The 22221-nt window shown below is 34.7% G+C and overlaps 1 pseudogene; it reads right to left on the bottom strand.

Moving 5' to 3' along the window:
* Positions 1 to 22221, bottom strand: part of LOC132001299 (large ribosomal subunit protein eL13-like) — a 60160-nt pseudogene that overhangs the window by 34990 nt on the left and 2949 nt on the right.

A 22221-nucleotide genomic window follows, 5' to 3' on the forward strand; every position in this document is an offset into this window, starting at 1 on the left:
GGTGGGATTATGGACATTGGGGAGGGTATGTGATTTGGTGAGTGCTGTGAAGTGTGTAAACCTGTTGATTCACAGACCTGTACCCCTGGGGATAAAAATATATGTTTATCAAAAATAAAAAATTAAAAAAAAAATATTGACTATTTCAAATACATTATTTTTTTTGAAATAAGCTCCTTATTCCCTTTCCTACATCAAATACTTCTAACAACATTTATCCATTCTTACCATGTGCTTATTAGGTTTAGCTTAACATAAATGGAATAGTTTAGTGACTCCTCTATAAATAATGTACTTTAAAATATTGTTAATTCAACATTTTTAATTCTCCTATTTACTAGTGACCTAATATTTCTTTTTTTGTTTGTTGGTAATTTTCATGCCATTTAAACACTTTCAGTGGTACCTGGGTGGTTCAATGGGTTAAACCTCTGCCTTTAGCTCAGGTCATGATCTCAGGGTCCTGGGATCCAGTCCCACATTGGGCTCTCTGCTTACCAGAGAGCCTGCTTCCCCCTCCTTCTCTGTCTGCCTCTCTGCCTACTTGTGATCTCTCTCTCTGTCAAAGAGATAAATAAAATCTTAAAAAAAAATAAAGAAACAAATTACGCTTTCAAGAAGAGAATATCTTTTTATGTATATGGATATTACAAGTGTTACCAAATTCAATTTAAGATATAATAGCTTAAAATTTAGGAAAGCAGCTTCATTTAATTAGCATTAATTGATCCCTTTCAGATATTAATGTTATTAAACTTTTTCAAATATGTAACTCAGAACTCAGTTCAAGCAAGAAATAAAATCGCTGTTTCATGTATAACAATCTTCACATGCCCTTATCTCTATTATTCCTTTATAATAATTTTTCTTAGGGATAAATCATTTTATTTCCTAGGTCTTTTTGAATTAAATATAAACATGTAGTTTTTTTCAGTCTACAATAAAATGCTAAAATAATTTTTTCTATGTTTATGATCATTTTGTTTTCTAATTTCATTGTCATATATATCTATTTTTGGCTATCTAGAAAAGGTAAGTGAGAGAAATTTAAAAAGTTATAATTATAATTTAGCTACCATTTTAGGTTTAATACACTTTGTCAAGACTTCTATTATGTAATATTATGTTTATCAGCTGTGAATTAGTGTTATTTTGTAAATTAACAATCTAAGAGTTTGTAACACATAAAACAACCTGGTCATTGGAATTTTAAGAACTAATTATGCTATGCAAAATAGGTCAGTCAGCAAAAAACAAGTATCATATGATCTCACTCATATATAGACTTTAAGAAATAAAACAGATGAGCTTAAGGGAAGGGAAAAAAAGAGAAGGAGGCAAACTATAAAAGACTCATCTATGGAGAACAAAGTGAGGTTTACTGGAGAGGAGTTGGGCAGGTGATGGGCTAAATGGATAATGGACATTAAGAAGTGCACTTGTGACAAGTACTGAGTGTTCTATATAAGTGATTAATCACTAAATTCTGCTCCTGAAACCAATATTACCAATGTTACATCATATGTTAACTAACTAGAATATAAATAAAAACTTAAAAAAGAAAAACGAGGAAAAGGGAAAAAAGAGAGAGACGGAAACCAAAGAACAGCCACTTAACTATAGAGAACAAACTGATGGTGACCAGAGGGGAGGTGGGCAGGGGATGGGTGAAGTAGGTGATGGGGATTAAGGACTGTACTTGTTGTGATGAGCACAGGGTGATGTACGGGAGTGTTGAATCACTATATTGGCACCTGAAACTAATGTCACAATGTGTATTAGCTAAGTGGAGTTTAAATTAAAAAAAAATATATATATATATATTAATTAAAATATTTAAATTTTAACTAAAATATTTTTTGCAATAGTATTTGGGGAAAGTGAAATAGACATTATAAATTCAGAAGAAAAGAAACAAAATTTACAACTGTTATAGAGCATGTCAGTTATTCAAACTTTAAAAACAGAAAATTATGGAAATCATTGTGATCTTTAGATTTCATTAAAATAATGATGTGCAGGATTTTTGTGTCAGTATTAGTAATAGGTTCATATAAATTTTTGCAACCATTTAAATCTGATGATGAAAATGTTAGTAGGGGCACCTGGGTGGCTCAGTGGGTTAAGCCACTGCCTTCGACTCAGGTCATGATCTCAGGGTCCTGAAATCGAGTCCCGCATCAGGCTATGTGCTCAGCAGGGAGCCTTCTTCCCTCTCTCTCTCTCTCTGCCTGTCTCTCCGTCTACTTGTGAGCTCTCTCTGTCAAATAAATAAATAAAATCTTTAAAAAAAAAAAAGAAAATATTAGTAGTACACTAAAAATATACCATCCCATGTTAAAATAGTTAAAGTAAAACTTTGGAAATTATATTCTCTGTGGAAAAGAAATCTAATATCTATCTAATCATCTATCATTCCCCACAGAATGTGGTATGAGAAAATTTTTAAAAATAAATAAATAAATAATTCCCTAGTTGGCTGATAGGATTATTGGCCACATAGAAAACTAATAAAAAGACTTAACACATGCTCGCCTAAAACTTGAATAATTTGATTAGAGTTCTTTGACACAGAATGGGAGATAATATGTGTTGAAAGATTGAAATAAAAATGACAGAGCTACAGGGGCTCCCATGAGGCCCAAGCTCCCTGCTTCAATGCTAGAATATGTAAAATTCTACCTTACTTGGTAAAATTGGCTGATGACCTTTGTTTGTCCTAAATTGGGAAGACGATGCAAAGAATGGGCCTTTTCTGGAATTATAAATAATTTTTGTTTTAGTTTATTGTGTAATCTCAAGTACAGCATTTTATATAAATACTATTCTCAGTCTCCCAAATCAAGCTCGTGTATTCTTTCTTTTTGATCACCTCGAAACTTAAACTGATTTCTTTTACAAGACTGGCCTAAATCAATACCTGGATTATATCACTGTTATAGAAATCTGCATAATTTATATAGTTTTAATTACGTGGCTATGTATGCTTAGAGGTATTCTGTGTTAGATTATTAGCAATAGACCATGTTAAGTGAATATAACTAGGAAAATTTAACCAATCCAACACTGTAGATTTTTTACTTTCTTCTAACTAAATTACATGAAATTAAATAGGAGTATAGCTGGTGTTTGACAATGTAGACCATGATCTGGCTAAATCAAAACTATGTAGCTGACACTCTTACTTGTTCTAGTTGAGAATTTTCTTCTACTCATGTAAGAACACATTGAAAGTATTCTCACATAAATAAAGAAAATGGTCCCTAAGAACAGAATTCTAAGAGTTTTATAGACTTAATCTGAGGAAGAATTTTTTTTTTTTAAGATTTGATTTATTTATTTGACAGACAGAGACTACAAGTAGGCAGAGAGCCAGACAGAGAGAGAGGAAGAAGCAGGCTCCCCTCTGAGCAGAGAGCCTGATGTGGGGCTTGATCCCAGGACCCTGAGATCATGACCTGAGCTGAAGGCAGAGGCTTAACCCACTGAGCCACCCAGGTGCCCTTGAGGAAGAATTCTGTTGCAATTTTGGAGTTTGAATAGAGGACAAAGAATGAGATGATGTGATGTTGGACTTTCTACCTTTTTCACAGGCTTCTGGCCCCTCTATCTAGTTTCCTTTTACCATCTCAGGCCTCTATGCTTTTTGGTCTATCTCCATGGTCTTCCTCAAAGATTTCTTTACTTTCTTTATGGTTTTTAGTCTAAGTGTCTGAAGCTCTTTTGAAAAGCCTTTCCTGATGTCACCATCTAAATAAATATATGTCACCTTGGCCTGCTTAATTTTTCTTCACAGATCTCACCACTATATTTACCTATCTAGTTTATCTATTATCTATCTATCTATCATCTATCTATGTCTACCTTTCTAAGTTACTAAAATGTATACTCCATGAAGATAGAAGCTTTGTCTAGTTTTTTCACTCCTATATTGATAAACCCAGTCCCTAGAAAAGTTCCTGCACATAGAGGGTTTTTGAAAATTATTTGTTGAATGAAAGAATGAATATGGTGGTAGAGATAACTTCTTAAGTGACAACACCTAAGTCCAAATCATAATGGATGTCCAATAATTATTTGTTAAATGCTCTGATAAATGACCTCACACCATTGATCTGACAGCCACTATTCCACCTACAGTTTCCCAAGTCAGGAAGAAATTTCAATAATATAATGAAAAGTGTTTTCTGTTGACTCAAAACCTCCATCAAATACAGAAACAAGGAATTATGCACATATAACTAAGGAAATATTAGATCTAAGTGGATTAAGAGAAAATAGGATGAAATGAAGATATCTTGAGTATTTTAAAAGCAACATATACTTTTAATTTTAAGATTACAAATTTGGGCTCCAGGGTGGCTCAGTGGGTTAAGGCCTCTGTCTTTGGCTCAGGTCATGATCCCAGTGTCCTGGGATCGAGCCCCACATTGGGCTCTCTGCTCGACAGGGGGCCTGCTTCCCCTCATCTCTCTGCCTGCCTCTCTGCCTACTTGTCATCTCTGTCTGTCAAATAAATAAATAAAATCTTTAAAAAATTAAAAAAAGATTACAAATACAAGATAGAGTATATTTAGGGATAAAGATGAACAAATAGTAATGATACATCATACCATAGCAGTCTTTTTTCTTTAATGTTAATTTTAGATATTGATAATCTAATTAGTTTTTAAACTTCTTTCTTAAATAAGAAGACTTTTAAATAAATAAGGGAGATACCAAATACAATTTTGATTTTAAGAATAATGCACTTTATTTTTACATGAACTATTTATTGTTTATTATTAATTGGCACATAGAACTATAACAATATTAGCTAACGTTAATCATGTTTTAGAATATTTATGTTGAAAACTTATTTCATTACAACTGTAAAGTTCACATATATAGTTAGACAAAACAAATTCCAATCTTGGGAAGAAACGAATTTTCTAAAATTAAGCCCAAATAAAATAGTAGGAGTAAGCAAGATAAAACTTGTGTTCATTTGTTATTTTCTTTGTGGGATTTCTTGAGTAATATATAAAAATAGTTTTTCACTCTGAGTTTGATGTCAAATTACCTGATGTAGTTGACACAAAAACCTTTCACATTTGCTTTCTCCAACATTCATTCATTGTAAGAAACAATTTCAGTTGGAGCACCTGGGTGGCTCTGTCATTAAGCATCTGCCTTCAGCTCAGGTCATGATCCCAGAAGCATAGGATCCAGCCCCACATCAGGCTTCCTGCTCTGTGGAAAGCCTGCTCCTCCCTCTCCAACTCCTCCTGCTTATGTTCCCTCTCTGACTGTTTCTTTCTTCAAATAAATAAAATCTTAAAAAAAAAAAAAGAAAAACAATTTCAGTAATTTGTTGAACTTAAATTCAGCTCAGGAAAATTTCTATTAAAGAGCTATCTAGCTGATCTCCTGCTAACTGAAGTAATCTCAGCCTGCTACTTCTCCGCCATCTTGACTCCTCCCCTAAAGAAAAAATTTTAAATGTAAGCCTACTGAAAATGCAGTTGTGCAAGGTGGAAATACACAAGCCAAACTCTCCAAATATATTGAATATGGAGTTCTGTTGTATTACTGTGTTATACTGTAATTTAGGTACTGTGTTAATTCCTATATAAATCAGTCATACCTCCATCTTCAAGATGGCTACTCTTATTTCTCCTTTTCTTCAGCCACTCTCATAACACAAAAGCGTTCCTGTGTTCTCTATTATAGAAACTGTCACTATGTGTATTTTTTTTTTACACAAGAAAAAAGTAAAAACATGCAATTGTGCAGTTCTTATAAAAACACCACTCTTGAAACATAAAGACACATAAAGATCAAAAGCATAAGGATGAAAAACATATGTACCATGAACATAGGATAGTTGTCATGGCCTCGTTAAATGTTCAAAGTAGATTTCAAGACTGGGATACTGCCAAATTTAAAGATGTGTATTTCTTAGTAATTAAGGGCCAGTTGATCAAAAACATATGTATAGTAATCAAGAAAATGAATTCAAATAATAGAACTTCAAAAAATGTGTCAAAAATTTAAAAAGTTAAGAAACAGACAAATTCAAGGTCATATTTTGAAATTCAACAGCTTTCTCCCAGGAACTGATAGAAAAAGTAGAACAAAACATTTATATACATTTGAATGATAACATTAACCAACTTTACCCAAAATGCTATTTATTTTTAAGTCCATGGAGTACTTTACAAGAGAGTTTACCTGATTTTGACAAAGACACAATGGCAATTTTAATGTATAAAAGATACTCTTTTCCACAAATGGTTTTTGAACAACTGGACATCCACATGCAAAGAAAGAAAAATAGCATAAACACACAGATCTTATAGACTTTATACCTTTCACAATAACTAATTCAAAATAGATCACAGACTTAAAACCGTATGTATTCTAAATAATGTGGGAGAAATCTGAAATATCTTAGTTTTTAAGTCAGTGTTAGGTGCTTTAAATAAGAAGTTCAAAACAGGGGCACTCAGGTAGTCCAGTCAATTAAACGGCCAAATCTTGATCTCAGCCCAGGTCATAATCTCAGGGTCATGGGATAGAGCCATGCACGTGGCCCCACACTTAGCCGGGAATCTGCTTCAGGATTCTCTCTCTCCCTCTCTTTCTGCCACTCTCTCTGCAAACTCTTTCTCTCTCTCTTTAAAAAACAAAACAAAAAAAAACCAAAAATTTAAAAAAGAAGTTCAAAAGAGAATAATCACTAAGAATTTATTGAAAAGCAAGCTTGCACAATTATATTTTACCCAACACCAAACTAGCAAAGGATATAAACAAAGAGCAAGTGCAAATATAGCAACATCAATCTCTGCAAAACACTCAAGCAATAAGATATAGATTAAAAAAAGGAAAAAGAAATGCATCTCTTTCTATGCTAGCACATGTTTTCTTTCTGGAATAATGGAAGATTACTAAGTGTGCATCACATTAACTAAGAGGAAATCATTTAATTTGGAGCTTCTTAGTTTTTATACTTCATTAGGCTTGTGGGTAGAGCATCTATGTGTATATTTCCATTCTCCAGCTAGCTGCATCCAATAAATTCAAGTTAATTTACCATAAGCAATTTAAAGAGAACTATCTAAAGAGAGCTGCTAAAACATTCTTAGGTGAGGACTTCCTAGGTCATCTACTTATTAACCATTATCAAAAAGAACTGTGCCAAAGCCATCTTCAAGTATTTTCCCCTCTGTGCATATTGAGTACAGCTCCTTGTACATTAGTGGCTTCACCCGGTGAAAAGATAATGGATTGCTGTTTGCTCTCTTTGTACATGGATTGATGAAGCCCATGTTTGTCATTTCATGAACAAAATTAATCAATTTTAGAGACCTGAATGAAGCATTTTCATTAGCATTTCAATCCCCTCCTATGCCGGCAACAGGGTCTTTATAGTGGGCATATAATTGAAAATCACCTTCATTCTTTCTCTAAATTACCCTAGAGACTTCCTTAACTTAGTACATTATATGTGAATTTTTTTATCATCTCACCATCTAGGACCCATTTACCTGAACATATCAAAAGGTGGTTATATTCAGCCCAATAGTATGTCAATATCCAGATATGTTCCTCGGGCAGGAGACTAATTCTTAAGTACATTCATGACTTTCTGCTCTACCCATTGTGTATATTTACTTTCTTTTTTTTTTGCCACCAGAATTTACCATCTGTAGGTCCATCAGAATTCACAACTTTCATTTTATGAACTACTGTCAGTGAACTAAGTAATATGTTTTGGCTTGGCTGGGAGAAATTCATAGGGTTCAGAGCTTACAGCAAAGGAAGTAGACCAACCATCAAAGTACTCTTTCATTGACCACACAAGCAGTGAGGCAGTCTATGTATGCAGAAGTCCTCCCTTTTCCCCATTTGTGTGTGTGTGTGTGTGTGCAGTTTCAGTTAACCACTTTCAACTGATGTCTAGAAGCAGATGATCCTCCTTCTGTCATATTGTCAGAAGATCATAAGTAGCCTAACATTATGCTGTATCACTTATATCATTCATCTCATTTCATCTAAGCACGTGGGCACTCTATCATCACATGTCATCACAAACAGGGTGAGCACAGTACAATAAGATATTCTGAGAGAGAGAGAAAGAGACCACATTCACATAACTTTTATTACACTGTATTGTTATTTTCTCTTTTATTATTATTGTACTCTTACTGTGTCTTGTTTATAAATTAAGATTTATCATAGGTATAGGAAAAAACCTAGTATATGCAGGGTTTCAGACAAGCACTGGGGGTCTTTGAATGTATCCTCTGTGAGTAATGGGGACTACTAAATATGCGGTGAACTGCCCTGAATTTTCCCCTGTGAAATACTCTTGAATATGTTATGCCATTTCCAATTTATCAATAAACTCTGCTGAGCTACTCTGTCTCTACTCAAACTTTTATTTACTTTACCAAGAATCATATGCTTTGCCTTGACAGCAATTTCCTTCCACACTCAATAACAAGCTAGTATTTTTCTCTTCAGTGGGTATATGAAACTGCTGCAAGCAGCTTTGAGTCTAAAACCCCAGAAGTCTCCATTAAATAACTGTATTTGATTGTCTTAGATCAGAGGCTTTCGTTCTAGATACAGACACTTCTAAAATCATTTAAGCAAACAGGTTGTAAGGCTCAGTGACTTTGGCCTGAGGCACAATTTTCTGGAAATCATTTACAGTTTCTACTGGAGACGCTATTAAATTCAAATTTATTTTTTGGGAGGGCTTTAGAATAGAACTAAGTATCATTCTTATTTGGAAATAGAGTTTACCTAAACCTGTATAACTTGACCAAACTCTGAGCTTTCTACTTAGTTACAGAGTCAGAAAAAAGATACTTTATTTCTCACAGTTTTAGGGCTGATTAGGAAAAAGTAAACTAAAAAAGATTACTGTGAGGGGGAAATGAGAATGAAAAAAAAAGTTTTAAGAAATACCAGTCTAAGGATTTGAGTTTTGTTTTACCATACAGATATCCACCATTTTCCTGTATCAATTCTAGAAGAGACTACGATTTCATCATTGAATACACTCAATACCTTTTTCAAAAGATAATTGAATACATATATTTATGCTCCCATTTTTGGTCTCCCTTCTGTTCCACTGAGCTCTATTTTTATAGTTGTGTCAATACTAGACAATAATGTGAAAGTATAGATGTTAAATTGTCCAACTTTGTTCCTTATCAGAATCATTTAGCTATTCTGGGTCCTTTGAATTTCCTCATGGATTGTAGAATATGCTCATGACTTTTTATAAAAAGCTTGTTGGATATTATTTGGAAGCTCCTCAGTCTTTGATGTTGCATAGAATATTGCTCTTAGGAGTAGGCCAAGAAAAGATAACATACAGAAGGCAATAACTGATTAGCTAAGTCTGTTGTTTCCATGCTTCAGACCAACTGATGAGAAAAATATTTGTACAAGCCAAAATATTGTTGACTTTAACAGGAAACAGAAAATACTGGTTCTCTTATTCCTTTCTAGGTCTCATTTCCATGAAGAATTAAGGTAGGAGAGAGTCATGTCTACCTTCCCAAATTTACCAAGACATAAGTCATTCTTCTCCAGAAGTGTAATGAATAAAATGGTAAAAAGAGTGAAAGAATGTAAATTAAGGGGAAAATTTTTCCCTTTTGGAAATTAGGAAAAAAAGAATAATCTATCTCTTAATAATTCAAAAATACCTGGTGGTTTGCTTCATGGCAAATACATTGTTGTTTTTGATTTAGATAAATTATTTTCCTAGTTAACTTAAAAGTTATTCAGCAATAGCCAAACACTATAAGTGACGTGTATACTTTGATGCTGAAGTAAACATGACCAGTTCTTTAAAAAGCGGTGAGATCAATGTACTCAAGCCAATTATTTTTTTGTGGGCTCAATTGGGAAATTAGAAGTTTAAAAAGAGCTATCTATGGAACCTTGATTCAAAGAAATTGACTTACTGATTTAATTTGTTATCAGAAGATACAGGGGCCTATATAAGATCTTCTATTTAACAAAAGCCCTGCCCAGTAGAAATTTTTGCACTGATGGAAGTGTTACATAATCTATGCTCTCAAATATGATAGCCACTAATCATATTAAACTATAAGCACCTGAAGTATAGACAGTGTGACTACAAACTGAATTTTTTTATTTAATTTCAAGTCATTAAAATTTAACTTTAAATAGATTTGCATGGGTTTTTGATATTATATATATTCATTTTTTGTGATAACATAATATTATGTTATGTCCAAAAATGGTCATGACCACAGCTATCTCAGGAAAATATATTGCTATTTTCATGTTATTTACAATTTCACTTTACTTTTTATAGACAATCCATAGATCAGGGCTTGTCAGAGCTTGTATTTTCCTTTTATATTAAAATTTACTGAATTAATATACAGAAAAGATTTTGTGCAACAATTGCATGAAAATATAATTTCACAATAAATATTTTATGTTGCTTCTTCAAAATACTTATTGTTTAATAATTATATAAAATTTAGTTATGGATATGGAGAAGGATTAGAAAAGAATAGATTCTAAATTAAAACCATTTTTCTTGGTGGAATGATAGAAACCTAGCTATTTTTTTTTCTTGCTTTATAAATGTTTTTCATATAGTTTCAAGGCTGATTGTGTGAATATTTTCACAAAGGCAGCTTTTCAAACTTCTAGAATTCCTTAAGATCAAGATGATAGGCAAAACATGGTTTATTATATATGGGCTTAAAATTATATCATCACTATGCAGAGAAGGCTATGAGTCATGTTTAATAGGATAGAAGGTGCACAGAACAGTTAAAGCAATCTGATAGGGTAAGCATATAATACTCTCTGGGAGAATAATGAAAAATTTGGGGCCCAAGCAAAGCTTGCAAAGGTTACAAGACATTTTATATACCATGAAAAATAATTTGGGACATAAAAGCCAAATAAAACAAAAATTAGAGATTTTGCTCTACATATCATATGCTAAGAATAAGGTGAAATGCACAGCAGAGAAATACATGATTCAGAACATACAACTTAGGCAACATTAGTTTATATATATATTTAAAGAAGAATTTGTAGATATATGAAATTCATCAGATATTACTAGCTAAGTAAATAAAAAACAAAGATATTTAAAACACATTACTGATGCCAAGAAGCCTTGTTATTTAATACTGTGTGTAGCATTTATTCTATAGGAATAAAATGAGTCATGAGTTTATGTAGGTGAAACTTTAAATTTAACTTGGAGAACAAACTATGGATTGTCTTTTTAATTATACTCTAAAGAGAATTTACATATTCAGTCTTATAGACTAAAGAAACACCATATCTATAAGAAAAATTGTGTGACTTGCCAGCGCTTCAAAGACCAGTGAAATAAAAGGTGTTGGGGACAGAGAATAGTACTACAATTTCCTAAATAAGTGAGATATGTTATTATATTGCATTACAAAGTTTTGATGAAATTTCTAGATTTGAGTTTTAAAACAAATCATTAAGCACAATCATATACAATGCATGAGAATGTAAGAGATATTGATTTGTGATTTAGACCAGATTCTGATTTCAAACACTAGTTAAAAAAAAAAAAAAGTCCTGGGTAAGTTATTATTTCTGTATGTTTGATCTTAATTATAAAACAATTTGATGATGATTAAGGCCATCTAGAATTTATTTCTAAATTCTAAGACTCTAATATTAAATCAGAAACCAACGGCATAAAATTGGCCAAAGCAATGCAATAAAGTGGAGGTAAATATAAAAAATATGTAAATAAAAACAAATGTGTGATTAAGTCATGAGGACAAAGATCTCATGAATGGTATTAGTATCCTCATAAAGGAGGTCCCAGAAAGATCTCTGGTCCTCCACTATGTGAGGACACAGCAAGAAGTTGGCAGTCTGCAACTCAGAAGAGGGCTTTCACTGGAAGCAGACCATACTGGCATCTTGACTTCTGAATCGTGAGAAATAAATTTCTGTTTTTTTAGAGATTTCTTGATTTATCTGAGAGAGAGAGAAAAAGAGAACACACATGTGTAAGCTGAAGGAGGGGCAGAGGGAGACGAAGAGAGAATCTCAAGCAGACTCCCCACAAGCACAGAGGCTGAGGCAGGACTGGATCCAAAGAACCTGGGGTCCTGACCTAGCCAAAATCCAGGCCAACACTTAACCAACAGTCATCTAAGCATCCTAAGAAATAAATTTCTACATTTACTTTCTACAGTCATTCTAGTCTGTGGCATTTTGTGACAGCAGCCTCAACCAGACTACAACAGTGATGTTCCAGCTAACATCTCTGCATGTGAGCCACTTCAAAACAATGCCTTAAAGCAACAATTAACAATTGTCAGCAAAAAATTAAGACCTTGAACGTACAATGTGGGAAGGACTCATCCGGGAAGATTCATTCTGGCTGATTGTGGCCTGAGTTGGGATGGCCTGATTGGGAATTGGAAGAATTGTTGTAGAGATGATTCTCTCAAGTGGTTTGCAAGTTCTTCCTGCCTGACCTTCAGCATGGGGGCTGGAACTCAAAAGTAAGCATCTGAAGACAGCCAAGGGGTTGGTATTGCATTTTAAGATATGATTTTGGGAAGTTATAAAACATACTTTAGCTGTGGGCACAGGCCTATCCAAATGCTAGTAGAATGCAATAGAACCATCTCTCCATAAAAGGAACATGACATCTCATTGCAAGAACAGCAATGTGAGAATTGTTTTGTGGCAATCCTAGAAAATACGATCTGCCACAGAGGTTTAGCTGGTTTTTTTTTTTTTTTGATAGAAAAGATAGGTAAGAAATTTCAAAAAGTAGATTAGCATGGGCAAAAGCATAGAATAGAGGAATATTTGGGAAAATGAACTTTTCAACAAATATTTTTAATATTTCAACTATTCTTCATTACATAGTCATAATTTTTTAAATAACTGTAAAGATAAATGGGCACATATTACAAAATTTTTTTTTATGGTGTGATAGCCTCACCTCCTTTAGCAGTAAATATCTGAATTTATCTTATTTTGGGGTGCCTGGGTGGCTCAGTGGGTTGAAGACTCTGCCTTCGGCTCAGGTAATGATTCCAGGGTCCTAGGATTGAGTCCCACATCGGGCTCTCTGCTTGACAAGAAGCCTGCTTCCTCCTCTCTCTCTCTCTCTCTCTCTCTGCCTGCCTCTCTGCCTATTTGTGATCTCTGTCAAATAAATAAATAAAATCTTTAAAAAAATAATCTTATTTTGCAATATAATTTTATTAAGTGAGGGATGTAATTTTTATGAAAACCCTAAAGGAGAAATTAGAGAAAACGAAATAACTCTGTTTAGTAAAAATATATGGAATAATCTGATTCCATCAGGGCTTTCCTATAAAATAGAATACAAAATGATTAATAAAGTGGAACATTTGAAAGTTTGAGAAAGTATAGTTGGACTTAGGAAGGAAGCAGAAGTGGTACTGTCTTTTATTTCTGCCTTCTTAAGTTTAGACAAAAAGCATTCATCTCTACAATACATGGAGTTGTTTGTAGCTGCACGTCCCCCAGATAATCAATATATGTAGGAGGTGTTTTGATCTTATTATTGACCATTTTTATCCAATTTATAGCTTTGAAAGCATGTAGATAACAATGTCAGGAGTCACCAATTAATGACAGTTTTATAACATTTTTCTTATTTAGAACATGATAAAATGTTGAAAATAAATAAAATGTCATATGAGTGTTTGGGGTTTATCTTTTTTTTGGAATGCATTTTTATCTCCCCTATTAACTTCTCTGTTTTCTAATATTTGTTTTTAAAACATTTTAAATGTTTTAAATGATTAAACTGTAGTAGCTCAAGCTTTTTTTTTTTTTTTTAATTAACATATAATGTATTATTTGCTTCAGGGATACAGGTCTGTGAATCATCCGTCTTACACAACTCACAGCACTCACCATAGCATATAGCCTCCCCAATGTCAAGCTTTATTTTTATTTCGCAGCTATATTATATAGCAGACCTATCAAAAGAGGAGTGGTTTTTCCACAAGGGATATGAATATTGGTTTTTCACAAGTGATAGGAATTTTAATGGCACTCCCACTAACACACATACACATACACCACACGCACAGGTACTACAGCAATTTTCCTTAGTGGCAGAGATTTGGTTTGGATCCTCTAAGAAACAGATGTCCAGAGAGAGTAGGATGGTGTGAGATTAATTGCAGGAAACTCCCGTGAAGAATAAAGAATGGAGAAGGAGTAGGTGAAGGTAGCCTTCAGATCCTAAAGCAGTCGGACATGTGTAACAGGAGAGGATGAATGTATGAGAATTGGGTAGAAAGAGTCTCGAATTTCAGCAAAATTCTGAAACTTTCAGCGAGGCTAATGTAGAGATCAGAGACAAAGTTCCCCATGATTCAAGTCTCAGGACCCATCAGAAAGAGTCAATGCTGGTACTGCAGCTGTGCTAAATTACTGGCTGGGAATAGCCCCGGGAATGTGCAGGCTCAGGGTGAATGCCACTGTGGGTCTCGAGGGCCAACAGCTGGTGCTGTCAGTCATTGATACCGCACAGCGGGCGTTCGCAGCAGTGCCTGTTCATGGCTGCTATGGGAAGACATAATAAATAGGTTAATGGTAGAAGTGACACTAGAAAGAAATTTCACTCAAAATAGCATCATGACTCTGTGGACTTCCCACCTCAAATTCAGAGGCAGATGGTTTTTGGAACCATGCTCATGTGTAAGAAACAAAATACCTGAAAATAAGGATCAACTGATGACAAAGAGGGAAACAGAAAACATTCTAACGTAGTAATTCACAATAATGGAGTTCAGAGACATGAGCAAATTCTATTACGACGTCTGGCAGCTAATACAGACAAGGAAGGGGATCAATGTCAGGAGTGAGATGGGGACTAAGTGTCACGTGTTGGAGTAAAGATGGTCACCAAGTGCTGTGTTACATCAGTAGTTTGGTAATCTGTACCTAGCAAAACTTGTAGTAAGGTATGTCTGCTCATAGTTCCTTTCAGTTTTTCCCAGCTCTAGGCTGGCCTGGGAAGGAAAAACAAAATATTAAATAAATAAATGAATAAATAAATAAATAAATAGTATTTCCCTGGGTTCCGTGGACCCTGCAAGATAGAAGAGCTTTGCATTTCAGAATGCTAACCACTTTTCCAGTGAGAGTAGCTTAGCAAGGCTGTCTCCTCACTCTAATTGCTAGAACTTTGGAGTTTTGTTAACTTTGAGGCATAGCAGGGCTTATGTTTATGACAAATTTTATTTTTTAATGTATTTTTTAATAAGGATTTTATTTATTTATTTGACAGAGAGAGCGCACAAGCAGGCAGAGTGGTAGGCAGAAGGAGAGAGAGAAGCAGGCTCCCCGCGGAGCAAGGATCCCAATGGAGGACTCGATCCCAGGACCCTGAGATCATGAACTGAGGCAAAGGCAGCCACGTAACTGACTGAGCCAACCAGGTGTCCATTTACGACAAATTTTAAATATTTCTTTTTGTAATGTGCATAGCTTTCTTCTATTTCATAACGGTGAAGTGGGCTTTTTCAAAATGTTTTTGTGGGGTGCCTGGATGACTTAGTTGGTTAAGGGTCTGAGTTTGGCTCAGATCTTAATCTCAGGGTCCTGGGGTTGAGCCCCGCTTCCAGCTCCATGCTCAGTATGGAGTCTACTTGACCCTTTCTCTCTCCTTCTGCCCCTCCCTCTGTTCATGTTCTCTCTAGCAAATAAATAATAAAGTCTTTAAAATAAATGAAAATTTGGTTGCTATATCTTTTTTTTTAATCTTATTAAGTTATCACTGACATGCAATAGATTCAGGTGTAAAACAGTGATTCAACATTTGTACACATTGTGGAATGGTCACCGCAATTAGTCTACCATGTGTCACCTTAGAAAATTAATACAGTATTGGGGCACCTGGGTGCCTAAATTGGTTAAGCCAATTGATTCTTGATTATGGCTCAGGTCATGATCTCAGGGTCATGAGACTGATCCCTATGTTGGGCTCTCCACTTAGTGGAGAGTCTGCTAGAGATTTTCTCTCTCACTCTCCCTCTGGCTCTCCCCCCACTCACGAGCAGCCTTTCTTAAATGAATAAATAATTTTTTTAAAAGAAAGTTAATATAATATTATTGGCTATATTCCCCACGCTATATTTTATATTCCCATGACTTATTTTAAATTTATATTAGCCTTCGGGTATTTAAAAGTCAAGTGAAAATTCTTAGATGAAGCAAGCTGACATGCTGTATAGGCAAGTCAGGCTGGTTTGACCTTATGGTGATCAAGATATTCACCTGCTTATTATGATCTTTCCCCAGATCATGGTAAATCCTGTGATTAAGGACATCTCCTTTGCATGGGGATGCATTCTATGTGCATTAGTTTGAGAGGATACCACAGCAAAGTACCACAGACTCTGGTTTGTAAACAACAGGAGTTTATTGTCTCACAATTCAAGAGGCTAGAAGTCCAAAATCAAAATATTAGTAAGGCTGCTTCTTTCTGAGGTTGTGAAGGAATTACCTGTTCTAGGTCTCTCTCCTTGGCTTGTAGATGGCTGACTTCTACCTATGTGTCTTCACATAATCTTCCCTCTATGCATGTTTCTGTATCCATATTTCCCCATTTTTAAACTCATCAGTCATATTGGATTAAGACCCACCCTAATGACCTCAATTTAACTCGAGTACCTCTGTAAAGACCATATCTCCAAATGAAATCACTTTTTGAGGTACTGGGGGTTAGGACTTAAACATTTGAGTTTTGGGAGAGATACAACGCAACTCATTAATACTAAGTAACTTTTCCACTGCAAAATCAAGCCATAGTATAAGAAGTCACATCATGATTGTTGTCTCTGTTTCCCCTTTGGGTTATTATAGATGCTACAAAAAGTAGAGTGTTTTATAAGAGAATGAGGAAAGTCAAATTGGTTGGTCCTAAGATTTTTCCCCGTTAGGATAAAGATTGTTAATTGGTTGTTAAGAAATGGGATGACTCAACAAGTCAGGAAATGACAGATGCTGGTGAGGATGCAGAGAAAGGGGAACCCTCCTACACTGTTGGTGGGAATGCAAGCTGGTGCAACCACTCTGGAAAACAGTATGGAGGTTCCTCAAAATGTTGAAAATAGAACTGCCCTATGACTCAGCAATTGCACTACTGGGTATTTACCCTAAAGATACAAACCTAGTGATCCAAAGGGGCACGTGCACCCGAATGTTTATAGCAGCAATGTTCTCAATAGCCAAACTATGGAAAGAACCTAGATGTCCATCAACAGATGAATGGATCAAGAAGATGTGGTATATATACACAATGGAATACTATGCAGCCATCAAAAGAAATGAAATCTTGGAACTAGAGCATATCATGCTTAGCGAAATAAGTCAAGCGGAGAAAGACAACTATCATATGATCTCCCTGATATGAGGAAGTGGTGATGCAACATGGGGGCTTAAGTGGGTAGGAGAAGAATCAATGAAACAAGATGGGATTGGGAGGGAGACAAACCATAAGTGACTCTTAATCTCACAAAACAAACTGAGGGTTGCTGGGGAGAGGGGGGTTGGGAGAAGGGGGGTGGGGTTATGGACATTGGGGAGGGTATGTGCTTTGGTGAGTGCTGTGAAGTGTGTAAACCTGGCGATTCACAGACCTGTACCCCTGGGGATAAAAATATATGTTCATAAAAAATAAAAAATTAAAAAAATAATAAAATTAAAAAAAAAAAAGAAATGGGATGAATACTGTGGAGACTGATGGAGTTGAAACAAAAGTCTGATGCAAACTATTAGAGGTTTTCTGGATGAATATGATCCCCTGATGGTCCCTCAATATGAAATGACACTAAGTGAATCCACTGTACATCCTATATTGAAAAAAGTTAAAAAGCTAGAGGGCAAGGAGAACAATGAGAACCCTGACCTTGAACTGATGGGAGCAATAGATCAGCAAATTAATTAGGATAAGGACTGAGGAAAGGGACAGAATTTCTTGAATGGACCCCAGGCCATTTGCATGTATGGATAAAATGGCCAGTGGGTGGAGAATAAATAAATTTACACATACACCACTGTATGCTGTAGGGTTCTTTGATTTCATCAACTTATTGTAAAAACTTGGTTAGAAGGGATTTAGACTTAATGCAAATCCTGAGTATAGTAATACAGTACAATGATGGTATGTTAATATCAGAAATGGAAGAGCAAGTTAGGATTGTCTTAAACATAGTGGTGACACACATGACTAACAGAGGCTGCTAAATAAAACCAACAAAAGTCCAAAGACTTTCCCAAACGTTGAAATGTTTAAAATAACCTAGACAGAAGTCACTTATGATTTTTACAGACAACTGAAAGTAAATTGTGATCATTGACAATCCCCAGGACTAAACAGGACATGTAAAGACTGGTCATGTTTGTATTTTGAAGAATTTATATTTCACATCTGAGAGTATCTATAGCTCCTATGTCCCTCAAAAGACATATTTGAATGGGGCCTGAACAACAGCACACTACGTCTGCATTGGACAACAGTGTGACTCCATCAATGCCCTTTAATCTATAATGCTCACTCAGATATAATTCTGGAAGTATTCACAACTTACACTTATCCAGACTGGCACTTATGGCAAAAGCCCAGTGTGACCTCTGGAATATTGATAAGAAAATTTCCATACATTGCATACTGTATGAGAAACAATCACTGGTTTCCTATTGAACATTATTTCAAACTGTCCCTATCATGAAGTGCATGAAATAATCTTAAAACTTGAAATATCTAAAATGTATTAGGTAATGATGAAGAAACACTCTAAAAATGAAGAAAAATAAAATAAAATAAAATAAAATAAAACAAAAAAGTCAGTGCCTGGGAAAGTGCCATGATAAAATTAAAATGTTTCATTCAAAAGCATGGTATTGAAGGAATGCAAGGAGGTACTCGAGAGCAGGTAACCTACCTTCCTCTAGAACTGACTTTGGAACCATCTGAGGAGCTCCCAGATTTATTGATAAATGGGCAGTATCTTATGAACAAATCTCTATTGACCAACCAAATTCTCTTGGTTTACAGATGGAAGTTCCAAGGTGGACAGAAAGCATGCTATCGGGAAGACCACTGCCCTATAACCAAATGTGGACAAACTGAAGAAGGTATAAAAAGCAGCTCAGTTGGCTTCCTGGCATGTTTTTTCCTTGCAGTGTGAAAGAAGAACTGAGTAAAAAAATGTCTCCCAAAGTCAGACTATATTCCAGTTTATAGGGTTTTCAATAAATATTTTTCAACAGATGATGCTGGAAAAACTTGATATCCATATTTTTTTTGAATTAATTTTTTATTTTTTATAAACATATATTTTTTATCCTTACTTTAAAACAATTATAAAATTAACCTAAATGAATCATAGATAATAAATGTAAAAGCTAAACTGTGAAACTCATAGTGGATAGAATAATATATGATATCACCGTAGACAAGACTGTGTTATATAGGAAGCACAAACTATTAAAAGATGAAAGGAAAACCTGAAAACTTAAAAAAAAAAATCTCTTCAAAAGACTATGCTGAGAAATGAAAATATAAGCCACAGCATGTGAAAAAATTTATATGCAAACCATATATCTGATAAAAAACATTGCACATAGTACAAAGGGACTCTTACAACTTAATAATACAAATACATTTTAATAATTGGAAAAATTTTAACAAATACCTTACAATATATGTAAATGGCCAATAAGCACATCAAAAATTGTTCAACATTATTAGCTATCAAATAAATGAAAATTAAAATAACAAGTACCAGCAAATGGTCATTAAAATTTAAAAGTTTCATAATATTAAGCACTGGCAAGGATTTAGAAAAGCAAACTCTCATACCTTTCTATTGAGTATTTTGTTTATTTATATATTTATTTTAAGATTTTATTTATTTGTTTGACAGAGAGAGGGAACACAAGCAAGAGCAATTGGGAAATGGAGAAGCAGGCTTCCCGCTGAGCAGAAAGCCTTACACAGGGCTCAATCCCAGGGCCCCAGGATCATAACCTGAGCTGAACGCAGACACTTAACCAACTGAGCCACCCAGGTGCCCCTCTGTTGAGTATTTTAAATGATACAACTATTTTGGAAAAATCTGACACAATATTATTTTTTTTCTTTAAGATTTTTTTTATTTTGGGGGATGAGGAGCAGAGGGAGAGTCTTAATCTGACTCCATGCTGAGCTCAATCTCATGACCCTGAGATCAGGACTGAATTGATGCCAGGCTTGATGCCATGACCCTGAGATCAGGACTGGAGCTGAAACCATGAGTCAGACACTTAACCAACCACACAGGCACCCCTGGTACATTCCTATAAAGTTAAAAACTCATCTAAAACATAACCCTGTGTGTTCAGCCAAAGTAAGTAAAAACATATACGCACACATAAATCTGAACATGAATGTTCATATCTTTTTTATAACAGCAAAATTTGAAGGCAATTTAATTACCCATTAATGATGAAAAGATTAAATAAATATATTCATATAGTGAAATATTACTCAGTAATTTTAAAAGTACCAAACAACAGAACTTCATGCAAGAAAATTCATGCAAGAAAATGGATTAATAGCAAAAATTTTATGTGGAATGAAAGATGCTAGAATTAGACTATATAACATATAATTCCAGGGCACCTGGGTGGCTCAGTGGGTTAAGCCGCTGCCTTCGGCTCAGGTCATGATCTCAGGGTCCTGGGATCGAGTCCCGCATCGGGCTCTCTGCTCGGCAGGGAGTCTGCTTCCTCCTCTCTCTCTCTCTGCCTGCCTCTCTGCCTACTTGTGATCTCTCTCTGTCAAATAAATAAATAAAATCTTAAAAAAAAAAAACCTACTTAATAACATATAATTCCATTTTTATAAGGTTCAAGAAAATGCAAACTAATATATATCAATAAAAAGTGAATCAGTAATTCTTTGAAGCCAACAGGGCGAAGGAGAGAGTAAACTATAAAGAGACATGAGCGAACTGTGGGAAGGAACAAAAACATTCTTATTAGTGATTATGTGAACAATTTAAGGATTTGGGCAACGTATTAAGTCAAAACTCATCAAATTCTAAATCCTCAAATGAATGAAGTTTACTAAAATAAATTATCACTAAATAAAATACATTTTAAAATATATGCTCTGATGATGGCCAGTAAATTTAAAAATTTACTAATGCAACTCAAATTCAGACAACATATGCGGAATGTTCACTGACCACATGGGCCAATGCAAACATCTAACAAAGTAAAACATGGAACACATAAAAAAATAACAAAGGGCCTACTGGTCTTTCTTTACCACTTTTAAGAGGCAGCATTTTTTTTACAACTTTATTTATTTATTTGTTTATTTATTATTCTATAGAGAGAGAAAAAAGAGAGCACAGCAGGGGGGAGCAGCAGGCAGAGGGAGAAGCAGGATCCTCACTGAGCAAGGAGCCCGATTTAGGACTCGATCCCAGGAATTGGGGATTATGACTTAATCCAGACCCAGAGCCTAACCCACTGAGCCAACCAGGCATCCCAAGACACAGTGTCTTCTATGTACCTAACGTAATATGGCTATTGGGCAGAATGAAAAAGAGTAATGCTAGGAAGCAACAACCAGGGTTTTCTTTTTTTTTTTTCTTGCCTAATTTTATTTTATTTTATTTATTAATATATAGCGTATTATATGCTTCAGGGGTAAAAGTCTGCCAAGCTGCAGTTTTTATTTAACATTCATTGGATCATCTCAACTTCTTTTATCAGTTCTCTCATCATTTAGAACCAAACTTCTCTTAAATTTCTCAGTCTCAAAAGTTTTAAGCCATCTTTCAATTTCAGTATACTGTATTCATTCCATCTGGTGAAATATTGCTATTATCTCAAAAATACCTCTCTACATTCTAATTTTAAAGTATTTAACATACAGATAAGTATAGAAACCTCTTAAACAGTGTTCTTCAAGCTTCTTCTCTGCATTTAATTTATTGTGCATATTGTCGTAGAAGACCACTTCAGTCTTGTCATCACCAGTAATGACAGCCTAGTAGGGGCAAAATCAAGTCAACATCATTCTGCTTACCCAGATATACTCTATATTTCCATGTACTTGTTTAACTCATGACTCAAATTTACTTCAAGAAGTGTAACACTGAGGCGAGTTTTGGCATGGGC

Source organism: Mustela nigripes, chromosome 1, assembly GCF_022355385.1.
Source record: "Mustela nigripes isolate SB6536 chromosome 1, MUSNIG.SB6536, whole genome shotgun sequence".
In the NCBI taxonomy this organism is placed as follows: Eukaryota; Metazoa; Chordata; class Mammalia; order Carnivora; family Mustelidae; genus Mustela; species Mustela nigripes.